Raw genomic sequence first — 12,712 nt, 5'->3', positions numbered from 1 at the left:
CTACGTTGAAAACGCGGAAAAGTAGGTAGGTAGCAAAGTTTAAATGTATGTCAACTAAAAATTAAAACATTATTTGTTTATCGGTTTTAAATTGTATCTCTGATTTATCTTACCTATTTTGTTCTATAATTGATTTTCCTAAAGATATCCTTTATCAAGCTAACACATATTGTCCACCCAAAGTATCTTAAATATTTCGGAAATACAAAACAATATTTATAGACAAGAGTAACTGGTGTCAAATATGTCAATTTGTTCCAATAAACATCGGTAGCCCTAGTTAGGTTCCACAAGGCCGAAAGCTGCGGGGTGCCGCTAGCCCGGGGCGGATGAGGACAGCTCAGTCTCGCGCCAACTGTCAGGGAACATGCTGTATACGCCACGCATGTACAATTTGCGCGCGAATTTTTGAATCTCAACGGATTCGCGCGATTTGTGTTCTGTGCGACTTTTTGTGATTGTTTGTATGGTACATTTTTTCGAGGTTAGCATAGTTTCGTGAGTATTTTTTTATGGTAACCAGAATATTTTTATTTATTTCTATTTTTTTATACGGTATAGTTTTATAAAATTTAAATATCATTTTTAATGATTATATTATGCGTAATATTTTTTTATCTATACGTCAAAGCTATATAGTATTATTATAATATACTAATAATTTATGAAGTGATAGTAAATAATAGATAAGATTAAATATTATAAAAATACCTTAACCTAGATACTACGTATATTTTATTTTAATTCTTTCACGACAATAATTCCTGCAAAGCAGAAATAAAACATTTAATGACTAAAGCCGCAAGAAATAATAAGGCACTTTGTTAACTCTTGAAGCAAGCGTAACGTCGCAAGCACGCAGGCTTCCTTTGAATTAAACTGAAAAACGGCCCTTTACTTGAAGGAAAATGGCATTTTTTTTCATCCGCTTGTGTGAGGTGACCTTAATGAAAAAATACTAATATAATGCGTTGTATGGTTTAACTGTTAAATCATGTGGAACGTTGATTATGTGACCTTTTAATGCTGGCTTTATAAAAAGCTTTGATAATAGGTTTTCTGTGTGGGAAAAATAATCTTAAAGCTGCTTCTTGCTCGTTGCTCATTGCTTCTGCAATTCTAAACGGAATTATTAAATAAAATTCAATTAGTACGTTAAATTATTCAGAAAACAAAGTAATAAATACTCCATTTTTTAATACATATTGTATGCATATAAGGGAGCATACATAACTTAGTAATAAGTAAGTTTCCGCAAGTGTTTCTGCAAAAAAGTTTAAACATTCTCCAAAAAGGTTCAGCATTTTAAGTTTAAAATGTACGTTATTCCTTTTTTCATGAAGTTTTTCAGTTAAAACTGCTCTCATGGCGGTTGCACTAAAGAGTTAAAGTAGATAAGACGGAGAGACAAAGTTTCAACTTATCATGCATGGAATGAAATATGTTTCGACGTGTATATTTTATTAAGTCTAGATTTTTAGTATATAAGTATATTGGAACTTTTTTATTATGCCATGACTACGCCCTGATAGAATTCCACGTTGTTTCTTCGTAAGAACCTTCTTTGTGCTTTAACAAAAATATGAAATGAAATAGAACTGGTCGAGCCATTCTCGATAAAGAGGATCGTCACGTTTGGTGATTCATTTTACTTTTAGATGTATGTCATTGTTATATTATAGTTATAAAAATTGGGAGCTTTTTTCTTAACCTATCTAAGTCTTAATCAAAACTATTCGATTACATTTATATGGAATATAACATTAAAAAGCCAAATTTTTCCGGTCTTATCTTGGCCAGTGGCAGACAAAACGGTTTAATAAAAAGCTTGGGTTTAAAATAACCCATTCATATTAAATCGGGATAATATGTATGAATCATGCTTATATATTTCACGTTAATGTCTACTAATTTGAATAGAAAATACATTCGTTTAGCGCAATAATTCTGTTGACGCTAATCTGTTACAAATACGATCGCAGTTGTATAAACGCCCTAATGAGAATTTGTATCGTTTGAAATCTATTAATTAGACTAATGGTTTTAATTTGTGTATTTTATTTATATACAATTTCAACTGAATGTAGAGACATTTGATTGTACATACTGTAAATATTCGTACGTCTATAGGTTTATTTAAATAGAATTAGGTATTGTTTATTTACACTCAACACAAGCTGAAATAAAAACATCGTTGCTTCTTAAAAATTTCATCAAAACTTTAAAGCTTATCTACAAAATGAAAACATAGAAAAGACAGTTTTATATTTAATTTAAAGATATTCTTGTCATGTACGAGATAAACTTAATATAACTTTGTCTCTTCTTGTTGAAACTTCATCGTTAAATATATATTTATTTATGCAGAAAAACAACATTTTACTACTTCTATGTAACGGGTAAAGTGAGAAGATTTAAATTAATCGCAATATTTTCCTTGTTTTTGAGGTGAATGACTTATGTACTTTTTATTGAATTTAAAAATAATATAATATTTAGGTACATCATAATATTATGTATTGGATTAAAAAATAATTAATAGCAGTGAATCGGATTGTTATTTTTCAGTATCTTAATAGTCAAATATTAATAAATCAATGAAAAACGTATTAAAATAATATTATAGTGATTATAGTATATGTACATATTTTACGATCTATATAATATGTACATCGAAATGCGCCGTGATAAGTTTAGGTATACATTGAGTACTTATACTCAAGAAGATTAATTCTGAACGCATTTGCCTCTGAGGAATACAGGATTCATGACAAGAATATTGAAAATGCTTAGGTACATTTTTTATCACTTACATTGATAATAATTTGCTTCCCTCAAAGTATTTATTATATTTTTATGTTAGTTTTGCATCTATTTCCTCTGAATTTTAGTTTTTCTTTCAATAAAGATGATATAAAGTAGGTACCTAGATATCAGGAAATTGTGCAATAGGGTCAACATCAATAGTAAAAGAATATCACATAACCTCACAAATATTTTAGGACGTATCTACATTAAATGTATGTACTGAAAGCAGAGGAATTTATTGAATCTAATCGAAAATACAAGAAAAAAATGTTTGGAACGAATATCCTCCAAGATAAGGGACGCAGAATAGTCGCTATGTACAATACTTAATAGAAATATTTTCGATGATTGATTTCCGAACGGATGTAGTGAAGGAAGTCATTGTTTACCTATACAGGGTGTAATCGTTAAGTGTGCACAGGCGATTTTTCCGTAAGTATTACAGATAATAAAAAACTTTAAACTGATATCGAAAGTACTTAACCTAATGAGTAAAATGGCCGTAATAAATTTTTAAAAATAAATCGAGAAATATCAAAAAAATTATCTTTAAACCCTCCCATACATTAAGTATGAAATATGAATATCCCGTATACATTTAATATGAAAGATTTTTAGCTTTATTTTTCTTTTTTGGTTTTCTGCTTTAATTACTTCGCAAATTCGAAGTGGCATTTTCCACGCTTTTTCCGGACATTTTCACGCATTTTCCGGATATTTTCCGGGGATTTTCCGAGCATTTTCCGGGCATTTTCCAGGCATTTTCCACGCTTTTTCCGGACATTTCCACGCATTTTCCGGATATTTTCCAGACATTTCCCTGGAATTTTCCGGTTATTTTCAGGGTTTTTCCAGACATTTTCCGGGAACTTCCCAGGCATTTTCCGGGGATTTTCCGAGCATTTCCCTGGGATTTTCCGGATGTTGCCCAGACATTTTCCGGACATTTCCCTGGCATTTTCCGGGAATTTTCCACGCATTTTCCGGACATTTCTCAGGCATTTTCCGGGGATTTTCCAGGCATTTTCCGGACATTTCCCTGACATAGCCTGTAAATGCTCGGAAAATCCCCGGAAAGTGTCTGGAAAATCCCGTGAATGTGTCCGGTAAATGCGTGAAAATGTCCGGAAAATATCCGGAAAATGCCTGGAAAATCCCCGGAAAATGCCTGAGAAATGTCCGGAAAATGCCTGGGAAATGCGTGGAAAATCCCCGGAAAATGCCAGGGAAATGTCCGGAAAATGTCTGGGAAACATCCGGAAAATGTCTGGAAAATCCCGGAAAATAACCGGAAAATGCCAAGGAAATGTCTGGAAAATATCCGGAAAATGCGTGGAAATGTCCGGTAAAAGCCTGGAAAATGTCGAGAAAATGCTCGGAAAATATCCGGAAAATGCGTGAAAATGTCCGCAAAAAGCGTGGAAAATGCCATTTCAAATTTGCGAAGTAATTAAAGCAGAAAACCAAAAAAGAAAAAGAAAGCTAAAATCTTTCATATTAAATGTATACGGGATATTCATATTTCATACTTAATGTATGGGAGGGTTTAAAGATAATTTTTTTGATATTTCTCGATTTATTTTTAAAAATTTATTACTTCCATTTTACTCATTAGGTTAAGTACTTTCGATACCAGTTTAAAGTTTTTTGTTATCTGTAATACTTACGGAAAAATCGCCTGTGCACACTTAACGATTACACCCTGTATATTATTTTTGATAGGTACTAAGAGACTGTATTTATTAAGAAAAATGCATTCAAATAACCAAGATATGAGCAAAGTAATGAACCATAATCTAATACCAAATATCAGTCATAACTACGGATGATGGATCGCTCAGACAAAATTCAATAAGGAATTTCAGAGAGCCAGTCCCAATTAAAAACCTACAAACATTGTACGTTATATGAAAATGGCATTCAGATTTCCGATTTGAATTTCGGTCATGTACGTGTTTTGCATATGTGAGTGTGATGTGTTGCTATAGCGATACTGAGTGGCAATATCTCACCCTAGAAATAAAATTTCGAGAACTTTCTTTCCATTGAGTGTGCCAGTATCGGCCATTATGAGTCTATACTCTATACGAGCATATTTGAACAACGCTTGGCTATCAAATGAGAAAATAGTCAACTATATGATCGATCGATGCTATAACTACTTATTTTGAGTGCATTTTTTGAAGTGAAGCTTCTTTAGGCGCGTTGTGAGCAAAAATTCAAGGTCGCGTCATGGCGATATGGTCACGTCATGGAGAAAGCCGACGATTTTAGTATCTTTGAATCTTGCCAAATAAATTCCACTTCTGACACGTGTGCTCGGCACCCCCGCTCTTTTTTGACATATAAATCTTCTTGTACCTATTAAAGTGTAATCAATAATGTTTAGGATTTCGCCAAACAACGAAACTTTACGAAGTTTGTTACTTAGAACTTGGTAAGATTATATTTTAATGAAGTCTTTGGATATAGGTACGATAAGTATATTCTATAATAAATGTGTAACCTTAATGATATCTACGAATTTTATTAATAGGAGAAGTAATATTGTAGCATATATTAGACCACACTGCATATGTAATAAAAAAGCTATTTTTATCATCAGAAAGAAACAATAAACACGTTAATTTCGTTTACACTGCGGGCATGCGAATTCGCACTTTGTATTCCGCCAACGAATATTACGAATAAGATTTTGCTTTGGCCGCTCGCGATGCAAATACTTGAGACTTCATAACTAAGAACTTCAATACTTTTGTCTTACACTTTTATGATGAGGTGATTTTAATTTACATAAACAGTCTAATTCTCTTTATTATTTCAAAAATATCAGAAATTTTCAGTATCCAACGCTTAATGAGAAGCGTTTTGAACATTTAATTGTACCTACTTTAATAACCATAAAATGAACTTACTTCTTAAAGCTCTTAAAACTATTAATTTGACGTTAATTAGTTATTAAATAAGTTTTTAAGAGCTGTGAAAAATGTTCGCTTATTTTAGTGAAACTTCTGTGCCAACTAGATTTGAGTCGTTATAAAAAAATTGATGGTTGAGGATTTGTATAAATATTTTAGATATAATTTCTAAAGATTTAAATAATGCATGAAACAAAATATTCTTAGATTTATAATACAAACGAAAATCATGTGGGACAACCGAATACACCAGAGAATAGGTTGGAGGCAGGTTTTGACGCGTAAATGTGAAATTATGCGGGTAAGATAATTAATTAATTCACTCGGGGTAGGAAAAAAGTGCCGGCGTGTGTCCCATTCATTACCCAGTTTACCAAGCTTAAAGTTTATAATGAATTTATGTGAATAGAAAAAATGTCATATGCAAAAACGCGGGAAACTTGGTGCGGGTTAATATAAAATGCATAGAAAACAAAGCTGCAATAATTTGTAGAGTTTGTGTTATGTTTGTAAAGTGTTTATAAATTAACGTCAGTTATAATAAAGAAACTTGATGTTTTTTTTTTATTTAAGTCAAATTTTTACTTTTAGTCTTACCACAGATAAAATAAAAGTGTCTTATCGTAAGATTTGACTTGTATTGATGGTATTAAATCTATATGCATAGAAGTACGTAATGGTAGTAATATTTCGAATAATATAATAAATGTGTTAATACATACATGTGTTAACGGCTCGCATCACCTACAAGTCTCAATACATTCATAAACAAGTGCTGAATGTTCTAGAACAGATTGCATTTATACATACAAAAAAAATACATACTTACTTTATAGAGTAAACCAGTACCATATAGGTTCCATCAGCAGAAAAGCCTTGAGGTGGTATGTCGTGGTGGCACAAAGGAAACCGATACTTTGACATCTGAATCACAGATCAGCGCCATTTGGAATAATAAAACGGGATATTTAACCATATTGTACGTTCGTATAAAGTGACTGCGGATTTTTAAAAGTCAGGCGACGATAGTAAAATTGTTAAAATTCGATAATATAATAAAAAAAGCTTAAAAAACAGTTCAAAACAATTACATTTTGTATTTAAAAACCATAAAACATTATGTTCCATCGACAATAAATAAATTTTCGAATATTATTTTAACTACGGTGACACACTATATCTGAGCACTATATGTATATCAAGTTAACACCATATTCAAATGATTCAGTTTATCCATTTAGGGCTAATTTTTCAATCCTAGGTTAAAACTTATTCGTCGAAATATGTATAAAACTACCTTTTTAAAAACGTATTCTAATTGTCCGTATTTGACAGTTTACGTGCAATTTAAAAATTATCGTGTAATATTTTATTGGACGGATAAGTTTTATACAAGCATTGAAAAATCAGCCCTTAGTAATGTAATCTATACTGGCAAATCTCAAGACCTCAGCTTTATCTCAAATATTCAGAACATACAATTTCTTTTGGATTTCCCACCTGAATTGTGATGTGGGTATGCGTTAAAAATTCATTTTTAACTCTTACTTCACTCCTATATCCGCGTACGTGTCTCAATTTAACAAAATTACGTTTTAAGAAATGTTTTGCGCGTAGGAATACGAAATATTAATAAAGATGAATCATCAGTTTACATCAAGAAGAGAGTTTATTTAGATTTTTTATGCAATTTTCTCTTAAAAAAATTATTTTCATCTAGTTAATATAAATCACGTTCAATTGTTTGCACGATTTATTAACTTTGGTCATTTATTTTTCAGGGATTGAATTCGTAGCTCTTAATTTGAGAGATGTTTGATTACACATTGATAAAAGTTAATGGATTGACACATCGTGAATTGAGCATTAATGATAAATGTCTGTTGGTAAATCAACAATTCGCAATGTATTTTCGAAACAGGATGATAAAACTTATTGGCAAATGTTCCAATTAATTTGCTGATTTGAGGCTATTTTGTGATACAGCAGCGCTTGATAGAGGCTTATCGGTTAGATCATAACTCAACACATGGCTTTAAAGGTCCTGATTTGTTCAAATAACTTTGTATGCTCACTTTATATATACTTTTGTTCGTGTCTGCATGTGTTGATGTATGAATTTTGTACTTATGCTCGTGAATGATATTTTTTGCGAAAAAGATATGACCTAAATCATGTAAGCAAAAATTATTACGTAGAAAAATATTCGATTCAATGAACACTCGCAAAATCACGTGAGATGGGAATAAAATATACTTTCATTTGAAACTCATTAGATGATCATTGTACTTCATACAATTCGAGTTGAAAAAAAGTACGCACTTTATTCCGGGTTTTCATCGCGTGGCACGGTGAAAGATAACGATGGCTTCAAGTGCCTATAAAAATGCTAATGATATGAAGGTGGTGTTTGAAAAGAAAAGAAAATTGCGAATCGGCGGCTTGTTTACCTTTATACGGTTACAAATTCGCTTCGCATTATAGCGTGCTGATTTAATTTACTTTTCAATAACTTATATTATTTTTATTGAATCTCGCATCAGGCTAGATACAGTCCTTTTTTATACTGAAACTCTCGAGTTAGGTAAGTTTTAATTAACCACTTCTGAGTCGTAGTTAGTAATGTTATAATTTCTAATTTTTGTTTTCAAGTTAAGGATGTAAAATATGAAAATGTTTGTTTAAACTAAAAGGAAAATTACAGAATAGATACAGATAATGTTAATATGTCCGATATAAATGTTGACCAGTATTAATGAAAATAAACGTCCCACTATTAAAACTTTAAGGTTGTTTCTAGCAACCGCCACAAAAACAGATAAGCACAGAGTTTAGTGTAAACAATAAAATTGATTGATGCCTGTCGTTTATCAAAAAGGTTAAAACGCGAAAAATATTCTCACACAGAGTGGTCGAATCCCATGCTGATGTCACGCAATAACACAAATGGGTTAAGGCGTTTAAAAAATTCATTCTGAGTGAATTCGATTTGCGTAGCCGACTGGAAATGTGTGATAAGACAAAATTGTCACGCGTTTGTACCTTGCTTGGTGACTGTAGGCAAATGCGATTGCTACGTGGCCAAGCAGGCTTTATTCAATCAATGATCGATGCTTACTTTACTTGTCAATTGTGATACGTCTGATTTTTGTATTTGATTTGAATAAGTAATTAAGGTTCGGAAGACAATTTATGATGAAATGTAAAAACATCAAGAAACAATTACACTATAATACCTACATATAAATACATATCCCATGGACCCTTTTGTAGAGTAAATTATTTCAGGCAATGATTTTTATTTAAGCAATATTTAATTTTAAGCGACATAATTTGAACGAAGTTCATTTGAATCGTTTAAGCATTCGTTTCATTCCAAGAATCGTACAGTATTTTATTAATATAAATTTATTTCACTTTTTACTTTCACTGTACGAAAAATATTCGTATTTTTTTCTGTTGACACAAACTAAACAAAAACCCAGACCTAAACGAATAATATATGAAACGATCAGCATTTGATACACTTATCTCATAAAGTAGTAAAAAAATTATCTGCAGTAATCCGGCACATACACGTCCATCTTCCTTTTATTATCCCATGTTATTCTCACTCGTTTGGGTTCATCCAGCCTCACGCAAAACCACGCGAAGATTATTTATTATATGTACTGAATAAATCATTTCTTTGTTATGACAGTTATTCTTATAGAAAAATAATTCTGACGTCGTATCACGGCGGTGTTTTCAGCAATATTTACGCCGTTAATAAGTTCTGAGTTCATACTTTGATGTTGATTTATATTCTTCAAATGCGTAAATAAACAACATGTTGTCGGGTTTACTATCCAAGTTATTTAAATGACTTTATTTGGCTGTTTTTGTATATATCTTTTAGTTATTTCACGTAGGTCAATGCGCTAACAATAAGCAAAAAGTTATTGCTAGAAAAAGTACCGAACATCGTAACATCATAAAACTTTCAGAATAATATAAATATAAGTAAGCAGGATGAATAAAAGCGTATTATCTTTATAAAAAATACAACGTTAGAATCTTTATTTTTCTTTTACGCAGACATTACATAAGGTTTCTTTACTTAGTAAAAACTCTCATTATTTTATAAGTGCCCTATTATAAAAGTAAATTTGTTCAATCTAAAAATTAAACAGCTTCAAACTAAATCCATTGAAAACAGAGCATTAATTTAGAGCTCCAATAAGTTTTATCACGAACTTAAATAACTATCGAGCAATTGTACCCAAGAAACAGTTTGCGTAAGCCTTCGAAAGAATGAAGTTCTCTGGAAACACAATATAGAGTTTTCTGTCAACTTTCACTCGCTTTTCGGTCGAACTTGATATAACTTTATCCAAACGAGCGAAGTACTAAAGAGGCTTTACTTCAGGTATGAAGAGAATATTATGTGTCGCGTTTAATATAAGTTGGAACAATCTGGAGTATTCTTAATGTAACCACGTTGATGTACGTTACGGTATAATAGAAAGTTCTTGTACGAAATTATGAGAAAATATTTATATTCGTTAGGAAATAAAAAAAGGCTAAAAAATGAAAAATTTCAAATTAGAAATGACTGTAAAAACAAAAACAGTAAAAATACTGTCAACCTAAATCTTTAACCCTCATCAACGGTGCTACTTACGTGATACGTCTCGTGTTTAACATGGGCTAAACAAATATGTTCAGCTTAATCTATGACAATGAAGCAGTTGGTGCTATAAATTAAGATAAAAAATGGAAACAGCTATAATAATAAGCATGTTCGGCTTTGAAATTTTCAAAACAGTTACTAGAAAAATTAAATCACAAAAATTTTCCCCAACTTTACTACGGCTCGTATTAAATTGGTCCTATCAAGAAAATCCGACGTGACTCATCTACGTCAATATTTTTTGTTGAAAAATCATGTTTCCTTTATTTTGTTGGCATAGTCCGGTTAATCATAGCTACGAAGTGGGTCGTTGTTTATTTCTCGAGGCGGCATTTTTGTATAAGTGACGAAAATGTCCCTTATTCAGTATTTTTGCCGCGAATTTTGCTTTATGAAAAATAACTTACATATTTGAGTATATGGGTAGTACTTTTTTCTCTAATAAAACGTACCGTATTCTAATAAACCAGCTTTATTAGAAAATATGTGTATGAAAATTTATTAGAATTTATCTTTTCATGTTTCGTAAAAAATTATGAACAACGCTCGATCAATTATTTCTTCAACATTTCATTTCAATAATAAAATATTCATGAGCAAAGACAAATGCGCATTTCTAAGAAAGATATTTTAAAAATGTGCGTCAATATTAACGACAAAACCAGAAAAATAAAGTAGAGCAATAGTACTGGCGTCGCTTATAAATGTGCCAATAATTTTAATTTTACTACAGTTTGTAGTTTGTTTGTTAATGTCAATGTAAAAATAGAATTATAATATCTGGGATATAGCCAAAATATGGATATGATGGCTACGATAAACTAATTTAAGAATTATTCTGAAGATAGATTTATTAATATGGCTCGAGAAAAATAGATCCTTATTTTTAAACCCAATTTATGCAAGGTTAAACCTACCTATAAATAATTCCCATACTGTTAAGATTAGAAACAGTTCTAAAACAAATAGTGTCCTTAAATTAATAATTAGAGTAGTTAAATATCATAAATATACTGTTCACTTAAGCGGGAAATGGAGGGCAGCGGAAAAGGAAAGTACACTTTCCATTTTTGTGTCGACCCTCTCTGGCCCTTTCTATTCTTACTTGTAAAATTGGGCCTGCGTAAGTTATTTCACCGGATGAAGCGTAGCTGTATTATACTGTGAGCTTTATAACAATGCTTCTTAATTGAGAATAAAACTATAAGCTTAGTTATTTTATTACAATAATTCATGATACTTAATATATAAGCGACAAAGAAACTAAAATACTAGAGTTATGTATTTTGATATGTTTCATACTTCCAATTATTAGAACTAGCATAAAATACACTAGCAGTAGCCGTGTATAAAGTTTATCTAAAGGCCTTACTATGCATGGATATTTTATTGAAATCAATTCAGGTGTAGGCAAAGCGGTCGCGTTAAAATGCAAATAGCAAATCGTTTCTGAATCATATTGAATGGAATATTTACATATAGATATCCAAAACGGTACACTTATTTCTTATTATTCAATGCAAAATAAATACCTCACTAATAACAATGAAACTATAATTTGAGTCTAACTTTGAAAATACATTGAGAACTGATGTAAATGTTATTGTTATTTCGCTAAGTAATTTTCAATAAGTTTTAAGAAGTGAGCTAGTAGGTGTCATTTATTATCTCATGTCTGTTATTATTTCTCAAGTTACCTCGCCACTTTAAGAGATTGGCAATTCCAATAAGCGATCATCACAGATACAATTCTATTAACGAGAGCTCTTAACGTCATGTCATAAAGATTCAAGGTTGGATGCTTGCATAGCAGCATCTGAAGAACGTCTTGAAAATGAGGTCGCTTCGGCACTTATCTTTCAAATCGCCCTCCAGTAATTAAAGAGCCAAGGTATGTTTAAATGAACACATTTCACGGAGGTAGTATTTTTCACAAAGGCACGTAGGTAAATGGCTGTTTGTCGTGAATCTAGATGCTCTTTTTATTTTCTGAAATAGCAGCAGGTAAACTAAAATTAATAAATTCAAAACGTTTATGGAGAACATTTTAGCTTTTTTCGTTTTCGGAAGTTAAAGAAGTGGCTGGCATTCACGTTTACCTAAACGGTGTTGCTATGATTTCTCTCCAAAGAAAATTCTTTGAAATTAGAATTTTCTATTTATATATTCTAGGACGAAATCACCATCCTTATGCTATTTTATGTATTATTGTCTTGGCGATTGAATCTACTTGCTATATATTATGAAATACTCTATATAATAATTTATGATTTCACTTTTATTACAGTTGTTTTCCCAATTACGAAAATAATTT

General features: G+C 31.2%; 1 protein-coding gene across 3 annotated transcripts in view; it reads left to right on the top strand.

Moving 5' to 3' along the window:
* Positions 1–317: 317 nt before the first annotated feature.
* The window catches only part of LOC149481070 (monocarboxylate transporter 4-like), a 42,293-nt gene continuing 29,898 nt past the window's right edge, over positions 318–12,712 (top strand). Inside the window, exon 1 of one of the 3 annotated variants that reach the window (XM_089705825.1) lies at positions 318–469. The gene's annotated coding sequence lies outside the window, so the exon portion shown is untranslated. Of the gene's footprint in view, positions 499–12,712 lie in introns of all 3 variants that reach the window. The other 2 variants (XM_089705824.1, XM_089705823.1) reach the window with 2 other exon arrangements.

This window comes from Colias philodice, chromosome 17, assembly GCF_061535455.1.
Source record: "Colias philodice isolate Cphi_HAF_F1 chromosome 17, ilColPhil1 Martin Lab GWU primary, whole genome shotgun sequence".
Taxonomy (NCBI): domain Eukaryota; kingdom Metazoa; phylum Arthropoda; class Insecta; order Lepidoptera; family Pieridae; genus Colias; species Colias philodice.
Note: the sequence above shows the minus strand (reverse complement) of the source record. Positions and strands in the feature narration are given on the sequence as shown.